Source organism: Pteropus vampyrus, unplaced genomic scaffold (assembly GCF_000151845.1).
Source record: "Pteropus vampyrus isolate Shadow unplaced genomic scaffold, Pvam_2.0 Scaffold47, whole genome shotgun sequence".
In the NCBI taxonomy this organism is placed as follows: Eukaryota; Metazoa; Chordata; class Mammalia; order Chiroptera; family Pteropodidae; genus Pteropus; species Pteropus vampyrus.
Window position 1 is genome coordinate 3,355,729 of NW_011888828.1, and position 17,508 is coordinate 3,373,236.

The window sequence follows — 17,508 nt, forward strand, 5'->3', positions numbered from 1 at the left end:
TAATAAAATCAAACCCAGGCTCACAATCCTTCCATATAATAGCTGTGTCCCAGCCCTAACTTCAGTGGAGGAACAAAATGTAAAGCTCATCTCCAGATGGCATAAATTCAGTGAATTTAGACCTCTATTGTGCTGAGTTCAGAAATTCCCTAATAGATGGGGAGAGCACAAAAGGCACAACAAAACCACCAAATGAACACGGGGCAGCAGGATGATAATATCTACATCATGGATTTCTCCCTATATCAGTAAAACAAATGCAGGACGTGTGGATTTATCCATAGCACTATATTAATTGACTTATGTTATAATCAAGTGCTTTCCTATAAGGTAATTAACAAATCAATCAATGAAGACAGAAGTCTCGAACAATTCAATGTGTTCAAATACATGGAGTTGACTATAAGCAAATTGAGTAATTTCATTCTCCAAAGGAACCAAACTGAGACACAAGGTTATAATCTCATGTGGAAACTGGCAGAGTAGAACAAAATATTCTATGTAGGCCCACAATCATCACTGATACCATTAAGCATATTAATAGTAACTCTGAGTTTTAAAATAGATGGGCCTAAAACCAATTCCTGAATTTTACAGATGACAAAATTGAAGCAGAAGGAGGCTAAGTGACCTTTTCAAAATTAAGTAGCTGATAAATGGTAAAGACAGAGTAGAATCTTTATCTTCTAACCCACAGTAATGCTCTCCTCCACAATAAGTTCACAAGTCCTCAGCCATCTATCTAGTAAGTTGATTTTATTCCTCCCTCTGAAAAGCAAAACTTTTAAAGCTTCGAGAAAAGTTGAATTAAATGAACCTTCATACTTCAATTTCCATTCAATCAATCCCTGAGATTTTTATATTAATTATATAGAATTTTCTTCTTTACCCAAGAAACCCAGCGTAATTTGGATGACTTTGGGGGAGTCTCAACCACAAGGCAAATTAGTGAGTTGCAGCATTTCACAGAAGATGAAAAGCAGGCACAAAGAGAGATTACAGGCATCTTAGAAATAAATCAAGAATACTGATTTATTAAAATGAATGAAGGTGATATTTCCCAATATGACAACTACTTGCAAAACATTTCTTAAAGAAAAAATGTGTAGTGTTCAATGCTTTTTAAGGTTCTGTATTCAAATAAACTTGGCAAATGCTGTATTCTGAATATCCCTCTTGAATATTTACAAAGCACATTATGTGCATAAGGCTCCGAGAAGGCCTACAGGACAGAAATCTGCTTAGTTTTGTTTAATCCAATATTTACCAATCTTATTTGACACCTTTGGTTTGCAGAGCTTGTACTAACATCCTTCAAGAACCATTTGCTATTATATTTTGAGGATTTTTTTAAATCAATAATCAATATTGAATTTTTTCCGATGTCTTTTCTATAAAAAATGATCATGATTTTTTTCTACTTATATTTAGTAAGGTGAATGCCATTAATAAATGTTATACTACTGAACCCTTCCTGCAAGCCTAAAATAATCTTCACTTCTTACGACATATTATCCTTTTAATGTGTGCAAAGTACATATTAAACATGTTATCTCACTCGATTTTCTAAGCAAACCTACAAGGCAAGTAGTACTATCATGGCTGCCCCGGTCCTCCTCACTGTACTCAGCTCTCCTTGCTGCTTCTCAAACACACTTAGCTTGCTCTCACCTCAGGCACTATACTACGCCTGCCAGTCTTGCTCTTTCCTGAGATCCTCTATCCCTAGATAGCCTCATATATCATTCCTCTCTCCATTAATGTCTCCACTGACTTGTCACCGCCAACAGACACTTTCCCTGTCTGCCCCACATCAAATAGAAAGAAAATGCCTTCCAATCTTGTCACTCTACCCCGACCATTTTGTTTTTGTTTGTAGGGCTGTCGCCACCTAACATGTATTTACTGTTTATTGATTTCTATTCTATTGCCCCTCATAGAACGTAAGCACCATTAGAGCAGGGGTTTTATCTCTGTTCGCTGCTCACTTTGCGGCACCAAGAATGCCTAGGCCTGGCACATAGAAATTACTTAATATTCATTCAATGAATAAATGGGTAAGTGATGAATGAATACCCATCTTATAGACAAGAAAACTGAAGCTTAAAGAGATTAAGTAAATAAAATCACGCAGTAGCAGAGCTGAAACTAAAACCCAATTCTAACTTTCAATTCTCTACCCTTAACGATGAAAACAAATGACAGATGATTTTAGGCCATATAAAATACTTAGAATCTTACAAATACTAAAGTACAAGTTAGCGACTCCACTAAAAGTCAGCAGAAAACTGTATAGATAATCCCTGTACAAGGTAAGCAGAAGAATTAGAAGATGGCCTCCAAAGAATTCCTCAGAAATCACGGACATTATATTAAGGCAGCTATGCTCTCTCAATACCCACAAGCCTCACACCACGAAGCTCTGACCTTCATCCGTATGTGTCCTTGGATATCCAGAAGATAAAACTGGATGCTTCTGGGCCGAATGGCCATTAAACATATGTTTACTACCAGGCTGCCAGACACAGTACTAGAAGTGTTCTCCCCCAGGAACTAGCCATTTTATGGCCAGTACAGACACCAACGACCTGGGTTTGAAAAATTATTTGCTCTTTCTTGGTTTCTTTTTAGATTTCAAAAGGCATTTTACAATTAGCTATTCTTCATGTTCTTCTCTTCTTCCACCATTGGGATACCTTCTTGAATCAACTTTAGACTAAAAATAAAATTTTACAAATCTCCATTTCTGACATTAAAAAGTATCTTCAATTTTTTTTTCCAGAATTCAGTCAAACCCTGTATTTTAGAACTGTGGAACTGATTCGACACTGCAATGTGTCAAATTTGATTCCATCAATGGAAAGCATAATGAGCAAAGATTGAGCTAGTCAGGTATAACTAAATGTTTTGAACCTGTGAATTTAAAAGGCAAGGTTCATTTATGTTATTGCTAGATAGTAAATAAAATCATTTTCCAACATTTCACTATCAAATTACAGTAATTTCTCCACCAGCGCACACCTGAGGAATGCCACAAAAGGCCTTTTCTAACCGTTTGTTCTATTGTTGCTCATAATCTCCTAAATATTTCTCTAGGTGGCTTCTATTCAAAGGCAAATGGAAGGCAGTAAAATTTGTGGAGAATGTATTCAACTGCTTAAAATACATCAACCAAAAGATAAAAAGATTTTAGAGCTATATAATGAATTGTGAAATTATATCTCCTTCACTACATCTTCGGTTTCAATAATAGTTAACAAAACTGACAGACTGGTCAAGTTCCAAATCACCTACTGTACAGAGACCAACTCTTCCATCTCAAATTCTCACCTTGGTCAAGGCCAGAGTAAACGCCTGTCCTTCACATTTTTACACAACAGTCACTTTGTAGGCCACAAATACAAGCTCTCACATCAGAAGGAGGAGGAAGCAAATTCCAATGCACTGGACAAATTTCCGCTCTCTGAAACCAGTTTATTGATTGTTCGCTTGATTTTCTTGGCTGTCAAGATAGTGAAAGGAGGAAACGAACCTTTCTATAAAACTGTAAAGCGTAACCAGATACATTTGACCTTTAAGCAATTCACATGGAGAAAGGTAAAATAAAACTCCCTTAATAGGTTTAAAATTTAGCTATGGAAATCATATGCTAGCACTTCACCAATACATTCCAAGTTTTTAATAAGATTAGTAAAGTGAAGTCAATTGAAGTCAATTTTTATATTTCACAGGCCCAAAATAAGATACTAAAGAATTTTGAAAAGTAACATTTAAAAGATACTTTAATAAATTAATGGAAAAAATGATAATTGTGCCAGTCCAGAAATGCCTTATAATAGGAAAGTGAGAATGTCTAAAGAGCATTAATCATTAAAAAGAAGTCTTAAATTTTTTTTAATTAGCATTGAGAAAAATTCACCTTAATAAAACTCAGCTTAACACAAGAAAATAATTTATTCATATTACATAACACCATGTTATTTTTAGTCCTTTCTCTAAGAATTCTAGAGATCTTTATATTGTCCACTTAATCCTTCACTTACCAGTATAAAAGGAAAAGGCATGTAAACATGCAAGAGACTTTAACAAAAAAGAGATAGAAAGTGTCAGGAAATTTCAAAGCAAAGAAAACAGGAAGTACACTCTTTTTTTGGCTTGGGGTTTTGGAGGAGATGGGACTACGACATACAATAAAAACAGAAATACATGTAATGTAGGACTGGCTTAAGTAAGCAAACTGATGTGAGTTTGCTGGCCAACAGTCTTGCCACAGATTTACAGGAAAAATAAGCTTGGCAGTTTTGCAGTATGCACTCCAAAATTTGAAAAGACCTTTTTTTATATCAACTGTAATATCAAGTTATATCAAGCACATGTTTTATAATTCTAACAAACAGACTAACATCGGGCATCACCACTTATATTTCTGTCTGAATCTTAGAAGCAAGACATGTTCAGAAGCATGAAGTAGGCTGACAAAATTCTAACTTTCATATGAAATCTCTAACAGAAAACATGAGGACAATGAAGTAAGACAAGTTGCTACAAAAAAATACTGCAAAAGGAAAAGATTCCACTATTTTCAGAGGCAGGCTCAAAAAGGGAAGAACAGTAAACATCCTTTGCTGTTACAAGGCGCCTTGTAAATGTCTCTATTAATATTCGTTTACGTTTTTATCCCCATAAGAGGCTATGATCTCCCTGAAGTCAAGCACCTGACTTTGTATCATCCTAGCCTATCAGCCACTGAATTCAAATAAATGAACCAAGCGTTCAGTCAGTTAACCTTTCTTAAATTCTCTTGACAAAAAAATATTCATGGTATTTGTGTTGTGTAAATTTTATCTCAATTAAAAAAATATCCCCCAAAATCATGGTCTGAAACACACATTAAAAGCCAGCTGACAAGAAAAGTGTTTAATTACTAAGGAAAAGCTATTTTGAAGTCAGAACCTAAGTCATTGGACTCTAATGCAAGGGTGATATGTTTTACAACAAACAATAAGACCTATAATCACATAGGTATTTCCTAACCTACACATGTCCAGTCCTCAACTGTTCAGACATGTGAATACACAATCTCAAAACACCCACCGAGTTATGCAAGTTTCTGGGTCAGCTGCTTGGTATCCTGTTAAAACTGACTTACTTGCTTTATTTAGATGCAAACAGATTCTTTAATACTAGATTCCACCATAGGAAGCATATATGAAGAGTGCTCTTAATTTTTTTTATGAGGAAAAAAATACACTAAAGTTGGGGGCGGGGGGAAGGAATGATGTCAGAAGAAATCTAGAGCTAAAAAAAACTTCAAGGAAACCCAGAGGACTACCTTATTTCAGGCCCCTTCCTAGCCTCAAGTGTTTGAATCTATTTTGCTTCTTCCAAGAAATGTAAAGACCACCGCTGGGTGGAGGGCTGATAGGTATGTGGCACTGGGGCTCCTGGACCAAGCACAGCCCCTCATCCCCCTTGATGTCCTCTGCATCTGCACCCATTGGTTATCCTGATAGAGAAGCAACAAAAAAATCCGATTCAAGTAAAAATGTAATCTTTGTCATCATGCTCTGACTTTGAAAGGTCAAGTCCACACCAGCCAGCATTTGAGGTAATTAACATTATACCCATTGTCTTTGCTCCACAAATTAAAATCCTGGAGCAAAAACGCAGTGTGGCCACAGGCCAAAGAAAGAAACAAAAACTACAGTAGAAGGATGCAGAAGGCAAATGTATTATTTCAATTATCTAGTCTAAAGTAATACTGGCATCAGAGCTTTCACGTGATCCATCAGGTTTCACTAGACAGACTATAAAAAGGTGGGGCAGGAACTCTCTTCTCTTTATTCTCGTTATTGTTCAACAAATCACCGATGTACAAATGCTAAAATTTAACAGATATTTTATATTCCCACCCCCCAAAAAAAGTCTAAATGGCAATAATATACATAATCAAACCTCTGATTTGTTGACAGAAAGAGCCACCATTCCACTCCCTAATGCCTTTTCTACCTGCCGAACCTCAGGGACTGAAAGAAGTGACTGCCATCTTCATGTCCTTTGCAGTGACTCTACTGAAGTAAAAGAGTTATTCGGGTCAGAATAAGAATCTTTATAAAAAGTTTTCTAAGCACAAATATTTCTTTTAGAAAATGCTCTGTCTCCAAGCCCTTTAGATGCCAGACTGCCTTAACACACTACTGACTCACAGGCACGATGCATTTGCAAAATAAAAGTTAAATATCCACGTCTACAGCTTTCTTTTCTACACTATTAAATAAAAAGTACAAGTAGAATAAGTGAGTCACTGACCTCTGGCTTGAACACAAAAGGAATTACCCTGCCACATATTACTTAAAAATGCAAAGCGCTATCTCAAGTTAATTTGTCACTTGGAGAAATCGCTGTGCTTTTATGATGAGAATTCATTTATGAGAAGCTCTTAGTACAGTTTTCCCCTTAACCTTCTCAATTTATCTTACATTTGCTACTCTTCCACAGCAAACTTTTATGTGCAATTTTAAGGCTGCGTAATGTAAGGCACAAGGGCACTCGTCTTTGAAATACAAAGAACAATCTAATGAAAATGAGGTGATGCTACCAGCTGCCAATGACTTGCTCTCTCCTGACCCAACATGCTAAAAAATATGATTGGTTAGGGTTTTCTATGATCTTTCTAGAGAAAAGAGGGGCTGGAGCCAGCTTTTATTTGACTGTGGAGAGATACATCTATAAAAATTTGTTTAAAAATCTCCAGCTAAAATAAAGAACAGTACAAAATAAATCCACAATTTTAACATGATCCATTTCCTTTAGAGAATAATTATTTTAGGCCATTTAAACAACCAGTCTTTAATCACAACAAACTTTTAAGATGTCTCCAGGCATCATTCAAGTATATTTGGAAGTCACCAGAGCATGAACTAGTGGGAGTGTCCAATGCTTTCAGATGACAGGCAAACCTGGTGATACTGTTTCATACTTTTTTTCTAAGCTTCGGTGTCATCAAGTATAAATAGGGATAATATCCTCTGCTTTGTATACTTTGCAGAATGGAGTTTTTAAAATCCAGGTGAAACTACTGGATAAACACAAAAGTACGCACCCTTCCCACCACCATACACAGAAGGCATGACTACACAAGTTCAAGAACCAGACTTACTCTACTTAATTAATATACAATAACATCTGAGGAGACCACAGGTTGAAATATGATTGCCAATCGCCTTGGAAGCTCTTCCATCTCTAATGGCTACGAATCGTGTGAAGATTTTTTTAAAACTGTTATCATAAAGCGATAATTAATCAGCTTTTCCCTCGAGGGTTGGGGGCATAGTTCCTCTGCAGAATCTGATGAAAACTATGGGCCCTCTGCTCACAAAAAATCATATCCATAAATACAAGCAAAACTTATTTCTTTGATATTGAGGGTGATTTTTTAATCTTCTGGTAAGAATCTCCAGCTACAGGCTACTGAGTGATGGCCTAGTTCATCAGAAAGATACAAAAGGAAAAGAAGTAGTTTGTCATAATAACGTGGATGGTCCATGGTTACATAAGCGCTACACTTAGGAAAGCCTCCCTCACACTCTCCCTGGGGACGTGAAGCTGAAAGGTCTACCATCCTGGGTTACCTCTGCAGTGTTCAGGTAAACGAGGCACGAAATCACTTCCTTTCATAAACAACCTGACTTTCAACTAACACCTAAAAATAGTGTTCATGTACACCCAGCGGGCTGCTCCAGAATTTCCACATAAAAGGGACAAAGGGGTAGTAATCTAATTGGGAGGCAGAGCTAGGGTATTTGCTCTGAAGATAAAGTTGCTTAGGATCTCACATAAGATTGAGAAAACATTAAATTTCCTTAGCAAAGCAAGAAGAGTGCTATAGGAGGAGGAATGGGCAGCCAACCATGGCACCGTCACTGTGTTCTCAGGCTTTAACGAACAGCAAAGTTGCCCAGAAGGCTTGTTAAATACCAGTTGCTGGACTCCATCATCAAAGTTTGATTCAGCAGGTCTGGGGTAGGGGATTTTGCTGCTGCTGCTGCTGGTTAGGGGACCACACTTTGAGAAGCACTGATCTAAACAATTAGAGCCTATCCCATGTGGGACATTACAATTTCTTATGCACATTCAGTCACAGTCTCATCTCGATGCCATACTCATCATGAACTTAAAATAGCAGCACCACTCTGTCACTCAAGTCTGCTTCTTACCTGTGGTACCTAACAGTGCACACATGTTGGGCTGAACATTTGCAACACACAAGAATAAGCTTCTTGATGACTCCTTGGTGAGTGTCTATAGAAGATTCACATACAGAAATGCAGAGGAAAAACTCTGAGCAGTTCTGCTTTAAAGTTTTACCCTCAGGAAGCAATAAACAGAAAATTGGTGCTAGGAAGATTTGCTTACAACTTAGGAAAACACCCATTACTCCAGGGCTGTGGTTTTCAAATTGAGCCCCAGATGCTATATCCAGACACCTCAAGGGTTGTGGTCAGGCAGGGAGTCAAGAGATGATTAGGCTTTGGCCTCCTTTTTCAGTCCCTCTGATTTACATATTGGCATAAATTATATTTATTAGTGGTTTTACTGTCCCTTCGACAGAAAGAAAGTTTAAAGAACCCTGGATTTGATCACCTCTCAGAATCCTGTCATTTCCATGATTCTATTAAACACAGCAATCAAAGATTAAGTGGCGCATTAGAAAAAATAAAAAGATCGAACTGGCCCAGGAGGCTGACCAAACACTAAAAATAGCATCGGAATGAGTGGTTAGCAGTCATATCACATTTGTGTCTGGTATGAAGGTCTGGGTGTCACACACAAGAGCTTCCAAACACATTGAGGGCAGCAACTAAACCTCTGCAAATAGAATATAAAAAACAGACAGGCACCAGTGGTAATTATAAACTTCCCTGTCAAGTGGACACCTTGTAGAAACCAGGTCTTTTCAGTAAGAGCCATGGTGATACTGTGATATAGAGCAAGATGCTACATTCTGAGGATTGTTATCAACAAGGCCATCTACCAAATTGATAAAACTTTTCTTTATGACACATTGGTAAGCTACCAGGCAACTTATGCATAAAGTACTGGGGTCATTACTGCAGTCCACACTGGACTGCAAAACAGAGCCAGGGGTGGTAGGAGGTGGGGTGGAGAAATCATGGTGTTTGGGGGAGATGAATTGCATGTCTTTTATTATGCATTAACTTAGAAGTGACCCATAATTCCAGTATTCAAAACCATCTTCAAGGGGTAAATGAGGAAATGGAACCTTCTAAATTGGGGAGCCATCCTTTCTTGGGATGTTAAAACTGTATGCAATGATTAGTTGCCCTATTATGAAATGGAAGATATGGGTTTGGCATTTTTAAAAAGGGGGAGGGATAGTAAGAGCATCTTCGAAGCCACCAGGATCTCATACACACACCATCATCATCCTACTTTCAACCAATCCCAGGGGCTACCTTCTTCGGCTAGGGCAGCACCTATAGGTAGGAAGTAAAAATGGTCTCAATAAGTCAGTACCTTGCAATCCAGTTCTCACAGATGGTCTACAGCATTTCTTCCAAACCAAAGCAGCCGGACCGTCCCCACTCACATCTGTTCTTAGGGACCACGGCAGGTGGAGAGAGCATTAGGCACAGGTATTATGTTTCATTATTTCAATCAACAAAAACGTTTTCGGAGCTCCTTTGGCAATGATGAATAACACACAGTCTGAAATCTCAAAAGGAGTTTACAGGCGCCCTGAAAGAACTACCCTCAGCCAACCAATACTGTAAAGTCATACCTAATGGCACAGGGAACTCGGTTAGAGTCCAAAGTCAAACTCAAGGAAGCAATTACAGTTAAAACTGTCCTTAAAAATTCTCTGAAATTCCTCAGGAAATATACTACATTGCCTCTCGCTAAGTCCAAGATAACCAGCTTTTCCGGCCCTTTGGAAAAGACTATTAGCTCTTCAGGTAAACACCAGATATAGTATCTGGCTTGCATTGTATGAGCCATGCAGTTAAACCCAAATGATCACACTCGAGGAGGAAATGAAATCTCCCTACAAACTGCAGGCTCATATCTCCCATCTTATGTTCACTCTAGGACTATCATATTTCAATTATTATTTCTTGACTTTTTTTTCTTGTGGCCAAGTTCATGAATTTAATTCCCATGAGTCAAATATGCATATAGGGACTCCACTGTAATACCACCTACTTAATATTTACCCAAAGACATGTCCAAATGCCTCTATTTCTTTGAGTCAACATACTGAGTCCTTTGGAATGCAAACACATAACAGAGAAGGAGTTATATATTAACCTTTCACAAGAGAATGATTTTTTTTTCCAAATTACCTCCAGTTTTCTGAAGAGACTAGAGATACCAGAGAATGAGCAGGTAACTTTTGGCAGAAAGAAAGAAAAAAAATCAAGAAAGATCCAGAATATGAAATACATTCCCAGCAAATTTTCCTATGTGGCAAATTGGGCCCCATCAGGGAACAATGTGAATCCATGGTGCACCCAGAACTAGAGGAAGCAAGAGAGAGATTCTAATGACACATACCCAAAGTTCTTCATGGTCAGTCCTACCCTCGTACAGTACAAAGTAAATCCCATTCCCAAAGTCCTCCAGGTCAGGAACGATTCAAGAAAAAGAGATAGGCCTATTAGGCTACGCTGACTTGACTCAACTGGATTACTCAGTTATTACACACTCCCAGCTGTTATTGTCTTCCACCCGCTTCAAGGTCACACAAACTGCTGTGGCCCCAAACATACCCCCAGAAGCTAATATATCTCCCACATTTTCCATACTTATTCCCTCACACAGTCATAAACACGAGTGCCACGCCCACCATACCTCAGCCTGCTGAGCACACCAACAAAGTGAGCCTGACCCCTTGCTAGGGAACCTGGCCTCTCTTATTCCCAGAGGTGCAGGCATACATTACTCTAGTAAACACAAATGGTTTCTCAGGAAACCAAGAACTCTTCCTAAACGACTCTTCACCTCACCTCTTTTTCAGCCTTTTTTCCTGTGTGGTACTGTAGATTTTACTGGTATCACCCCTGAGCAGGCTCCATTGTTTCCCCTCCTTCATTTTATCACTATTTTTAGCTCACTGGACATCCCTCTCTCTTTTATCTGCTACAAATTCTACCTGCTCTTTATCTGTTTTTCCACAGCCTTCTAATTTTTTTAGTACTTTGCCTTTCATTCTCTGGAGGAACAAGAGGTATACTTACATGCAAAAATGCACAAAAGAAAACTGTTTGTACTAGTCAAATAAACATCATATACATTTTCCTCCACCTACACATTTAAACCCTGTTCCATTCTGGATGCAAATGCTTCAGCAATCCTCCACTCCCCCACGACAGCCTTAAAATCATTCACCTCTTCACTCCCCTCCTGAATTCACTGAATTCCGAATATACTCAGAATTTTTACTTGACCTCAGTCCACACTTATCACCATCTTAAGTTCCTTAGCTGGTATTGAAATTGGAAAATTTTAAGCAGACAATTAAAAAAGACTAGTAAACCTGCTCTTGACAGGACTAGACTTAACTCTAATGAGATAAAATGACAAGTACATGGCTTGCTGCCAAGCCATCATAAACAGTTTAAGAATTAGATTCAAAGTAGCTGATAGAATCTGAAAGAGTGACCTCTATACATTTTATCTTTGCTAGGTTTGCACAATGTTTAAGATATGAAACTCGAAGTATTAAGATACCACTTTAGAAAGACACCTTAAAGTCAAGACTTCGGAAGAGGTGTTGAGGGAGGTTGCCGATATGTAACTATTTTTATCTGTAGCAAATATGAAATATATATGGTTTTCCTAAATTTTATGCTCTGAAACACTTCATTAGTATTTTTTTCTGTCTTCCAGAATAAAATGAATATTTCTTTGCTAAAATGCCTACCTCTCACAAATATTTAAACCTAATAATTAGAAGAATTTAACAGGGGACCTATAGAAACTAATTTAAATTTAAAACATTAATGTTTAATCCAATTTCTGAAAAGTGTCAGTATTCACATTTTCATAATGTATCCTCAAACATCAAAAAGAAATGTCATTTTTATACTAGATACCCACGATTTCAATAAGACACGTTTTCTCATATTAAGGGAAAACTCTTAAAACATGAAAAATCACAGGCATTCAAAAGAGCGGACCTGAGATTCTCTTTATTTTATTTGTCCATAAAATTAAGAGTATCTGTCTTGAAATACAGAAAAATTTAAAAAGCTGAATTTCAAGCTTATGCAAAAGCCATTCCTGACTCCCCACTCCAGCCCCTCCCACCACCACTACCAATCTCAGGAGCAGGTGTGGTGGGGGCAGCTCTACAACGGAGTAGTAACACCTTAAGCCAATCGAGCTTCAATCAATGTTCTGGTTTCCTACTTTAGAAACCACTGTTGCAAACCCAACACTGGCGATAAATGACGGAGATTAACACAGCATGATTACCTCAAACAAGAATTAAAAGAGGCTGAAAAGCAGCAACTAAACCCCAAACTATGTGCCCTTTCACAAGAAGAAGCTGAAGGTAATCTTGTTCACTGAACATAAATCATTTGAGATCTGGCCAAATTCTGAAATGATATTCCAGATGGAAACACTGCAAAGCCTGGAGCTGCTTACATAAGTATTTTCTTCCAACTCTGAAAACAAACTGGACCAGTTTTTCTTGTTGCTTCTAGGAAAGCAACCATTTTAATGAAACAATTCAACAGAAGGGCTTCCCTAGACTCGACCCCTGCTCCATCTCTGGTCCCACCCCTACCCCCCCACTTCCGGCAGCGTAAGGTTTCTTGTTTCCTCCTCCCTCAGTATCTATTTGAAAGTCTTCAGGCTGCAGAAAGCAAAGTCTTTAATCTTAACTTCTCATATATTTCTGTATATTCACATTTTTCAGGACAAAATCAAGATACAGCTCTTTAATTTATATTTATTTATATATATATTTTATTTTTTATTATTATTTTTTAATTCTCTTTAGGGGCCTGTGAGGTTTACGCAGACAGGCCTCTCAGAGAGTCTGCTGTGTTTCCTAAAGTTCATGTTCACAAGCTGCCAGCTAGGAATAGCTTGGCTTTACTTTTCACTTCTTTGAGTTAAAGTCAATTAGACAGAGAGGCTTTGAGGGCGACACAGTGCAACAAGTCAGTGACTTGTTTGTTTCAAGATGCTGTGTTAACAGCCAAATGTTTTGGTTGTGCTGGTTAATTCAACAACCAAAGGTTTGCCGAGATACTTCCTTTTTGACTCTCTTTGTACTAAATATCACTGGAAATGCCAGTGATCCTGATAGAGATCCACTATGCCCCAGAAAAGCCTCTCTGAGGCGTGTAAGTGGGAGCCTGCTGAGATAACCAAACAAAAGACAGTGGAAAGGTCGGCCCCTCCACCATGAGGAAAACCTCAGTTAAAGTGATGTGTAACAGGAAACCCTGGACTAAATGTCAGACTCCATACATTTCGGTTCTTTATTCTACAGCTCTAGATATTTGCTCACACACAGTTAAGCCAACGCTTAATAACATCCGGGTAGGCCTTACTCACATCTGCCAACACCTACATTACAAGCTCCTACTAAATTTTTATTTAGTCTGATTTTCCACTTCTATATGCTGTACTTAACCCACCCTCCCAACACAGGCACATCTTCTGCACCTCACAGGAACGATTTCTTTCTTTAATCACCTACCTAGTTATCTGGTAAAGACGTTTGAGTCTGTCCACACCACAGCAGACCTGATCCTGCTGTTTCCCCTTCCTCTAGGACCAAGAGCACTGCCCTTTCTCCCAGGCCTGGCGGCTTTCTCCAAGGCCACAGAGCCTGCCAGTGCCAACACTGAGAAGCTTAACCAATGACTATTTTCTTCCTACCCAATGCAATTCAAAGTTCTGTAGCCTAAAATCAAAACATCACAGAGCTCAAGATTCGGAGTTAGGCAAACCTGGCTTTAACTCTGCTACTCACCATCTCTGTACCATGGGCTAATAACCTCTCTAAAGCCCAGTTTTATCTCTAAGATGGGATAATAAGAGTATTTACCTTTATTGTGAAGACAGAATGAGATAATGCCTGTGCCTGGCACAGGGTAGCTCTCAAAAAAAGTTACCTATTTTTTATCATTATACTAGTACTCTACTACTGTTAATTACCACAGGGATAACTGGCATAAACAGATGTAAATTGGTTTGGCTTCAGGCCAAGTTTGGACTATGCCGGGCTGCCACAAGATATTTGGTTTTGTTTGTTTTTTTCATTGCCTTTGGAGAGGTAAACATTCTCCAATTTGTCATAGCCCTCATCACTCCTTAGAATTTTATATCCTCATTAAACTGTCGGGCTCCTGAGTTTGTGACACCCCTTCTCCTCTAAACAAAAAGTCTCAGGACCACTTGTGGTTTTTTTTTGTTTTGTTTTTTTTTTAAATGAAGACATTATAGAACTAGGGCAGCTAGATATTATACTAAAACAATGCATTTTTTAAAACTGTAACAAGGAGCCACCAATTTTCAAAAAGGTTAAAACTTCTAAGTCAGTCAGAAAGCACACATTCTACTTTGTAGTTTTACGAAGTAGGTCGGTAACAACTTCCAAAACACAGAGAATTCATGACACAGATCCTCCACTGTTAGCTTTCCTGGTCTGGCACAAAATGAACAGAGCAAATATAATAGTGGAAGATCAGAAAACACACTCCTAAAGCCAGGCTCTTCCCTAAGTGCAGAAGGCCACTGCCTAGGCAATTTCTCATTCCAAATGCACCTGTCAGAGGTTAAGGTCTTAAATTCACCTATAGCTTTGCATGTACCAAAAAATTTAATTTCCTAACATTTAATATTTTTCTTTTCTTACTTAGCCCACATAGATATTCCATTAATGATTAAAATATGTAACAATTAAGAAATACATATCTTCTTAATAACATACATCATTTCTGGGGGAAAAAAACACTATAAAAAGTACAAGATATTAAACACTATAAGACTGTAAAGATATTTACCTATTACTGAGATTTATTGATGTCATAGAATTAAACAACCACAATTCTCTCTTACTTTTTTTTTTTTTATAAAATCTCCATCTCCTTTTATCATTCCCAAAAGTCTACCTGAAAACATTCATCTTAAAATAAGGTCATTTATTTTCAAATACTCTTAAAAACAAATGGGCTTTTTTCAAGGTTTACAAAGAATTTTCAAAATAACTGCAAAATAAAAGGTAGACAAGGTCAAAATTATCATCACAATAACCAGTACAGTGATTTTATACGACTCCAACTCATATTTATCCTTCATAGAATCTGTATACCCTTGGATCTGAGACTCCGAAATAAATATAATTAAAGTCATTTACAAAGAGAAGAGGAGTAAGGGCATATTCCACAATGTTAATAGTGATTATTTCTAGTTGGAATATAAGTGATTTATTTGTCTCTGTGCGTCTATGTGTGTGTTTCCAAGTCTTCTTGCCCTACAAAAAAATTATTACTTTCATCATCAGATGAAAAATATTTATTTATATATTTTCACAGTACTGTACCTAACTACAATTGGAGCATCAAGGGGGCATTTTCTAAAGGGTCGAGTCCTTTAAGGAGTCAGGAGTCGCTGTGCAGAAAGTCGCTCTCTACAGGGCAGTGATCATTTCTGCGCTTTTATTTCCTCTTCTGAGAGGTTTAATGACCAGAGTTCCATGGCACTTAAGCTCTGTACCACACAATGCAGTCCTTTCTGCTGCCCGCGAGGCATCCTCTCTAGCGCTCCTTGCTTCTGTCTTACACTCCAGACTACTTTCAACAGAAACTGCATTTTATGTTTGTTTTACAGACCTTTACGGAGCTTAGCAAAGCTCTCTCAACACACAGCAGACTTCTGATATCTATTTGTTAAACATAAATGAAACAACTCATCGATCAATTAATTAACAGTAAAGTCAACTCGGCTTCTTTGCCTTTAGAGGTGGTGCTGTATTTAGTGTAATCACAAAGACTGAGATGTGGTCCCACTGACCGAGATCAGGACTACTGATGTGAAGGCTTTCAGAAAACACTCCAAGCACTGGAAAAGAAGTGGCTTCTCCTTCAATCAGCTATGAACTTCCAAAGAGAAAAGATCGGGGGAGGAGGGAGTGCTGCGTCTCAAGAAAGCAATGGAATTGACACCTGTTCCTTGTATCATTCCCACGAAAAGGCGTGTGATATTAGTTGTGGACTCCTGATTCAGTTTTACTATCCCAAAGAGATTAATTCAGCAAACAGTATGAGGCAGGAATAGCTGATCCCTGCTAGGGGATGACCTGCCTGCCTTCAATGACAGCAGTGATGAGCTCAGTTTACAAAGCCTATGAAGCACTGGCAGCGTTTTCAGGGTTCTTAGACAAAGCACTATTATTACAGTGATGTTGAAGACTGGCTAATAATAGAAGAAACATCCTTATATTCTTTGGCTTCAATAGCTTTAATTATACTTACTGTGAATTCTCAAACCAGTGGGGGTACAAACTGCACAAAGAAAAATATGAGTTGCGTGCATAAAATTAATGCTACGAGGAGGTGAGGCTGTCAGTGCTGTGAACTTGTGGTTGTTTAACCAAGCTGCTTCCAAGCCAAACGATCAGTTGTACAAACTGGAGTTCAGAATGGCCGAATGTGGTGAGGGGGACTGGGATACGACCTGCCAATGAAATTGGGTGGCCATCTGTCCTGAACCACAGTAAAGAATGATTTTTGTTTTGCCACCAAGAATTGCTGTTGAAATGAAGGGAAATCCACACAAGTAGACAAAGGGGGGGGGCAGAAACACCCACATAAAATGTTCCATTTCCAAAAACAAACTAAAGTTAAGGGATATAATTACAAATATTCCTCACTCAACTCGACTCTATAATCTTTCAGGCAGTTATAATGCAATATTTACGGTTAAACATAAAACTCTTTCATGATTTCAAAATGTCCTTCAGAAGCACCTGTGCATTTCCCAGGATTCTTGTGTTTTTCTACAACCTCTGCTTGAGATTTCTGAAGCCTAATATGCCTAACTTGCTGTTTTCTTCACTGGACTCTGATTGTTAGGCACATGAGTGTTTCATACAAATAGCTATAAACACTTAGGAAAATGAGAACTTGTCCTGAGGAAAAAGTAACAAATTCACCAGCCTCTTTAGTTCTGCAAAAGAGCTATTTCAGAGTCTTTGTAGTGAAAAATACCTAAATTGTGGCCTATCTGGTCTTGTATCACATCAGCAGACAAAAAGTTACCTATAGGAAGAATGTTCCTGGCCCATATAGAAAAAAAAGTGGCCACCAGTCTCTCACACCAATAACTCAAGTGCTTCCTGGTGAGCCTCCAAGGTGATACCTGAATCAAGAGGCATATAAATGCCATTTCACAACCCTTTGATAACTGACTCTCTTTGACTTAACCCAGTGATAATTAAGAGCTATATCTGACCATCTCTTTCTT

The 17,508-nt window shown here is 38.1% G+C and overlaps 1 protein-coding gene across 11 annotated transcripts in view; it reads right to left on the reverse strand.

Annotated features, from left to right (window-relative positions):
• The window catches only part of FAM160A1 (family with sequence similarity 160 member A1), a 224,408-nt gene that overhangs the window by 175,320 nt on the left and 31,580 nt on the right, over positions 1 to 17,508 (reverse strand). For 2 of the 11 annotated variants that reach the window (XM_023530199.1, XM_023530195.1), the window contains one exon: positions 3,331 to 3,502. The exons of 7 other annotated variants lie outside the window; for them this stretch is intronic. The gene's annotated coding sequence lies outside the window, so the exon portion shown is untranslated. Of the gene's footprint in view, positions 1 to 3,330; positions 3,503 to 5,955; positions 5,976 to 10,575; positions 10,846 to 17,508 lie in introns of those variants that run through there. 2 more of the 11 variants (XM_023530200.1, XM_023530201.1) reach the window with 2 other exon arrangements.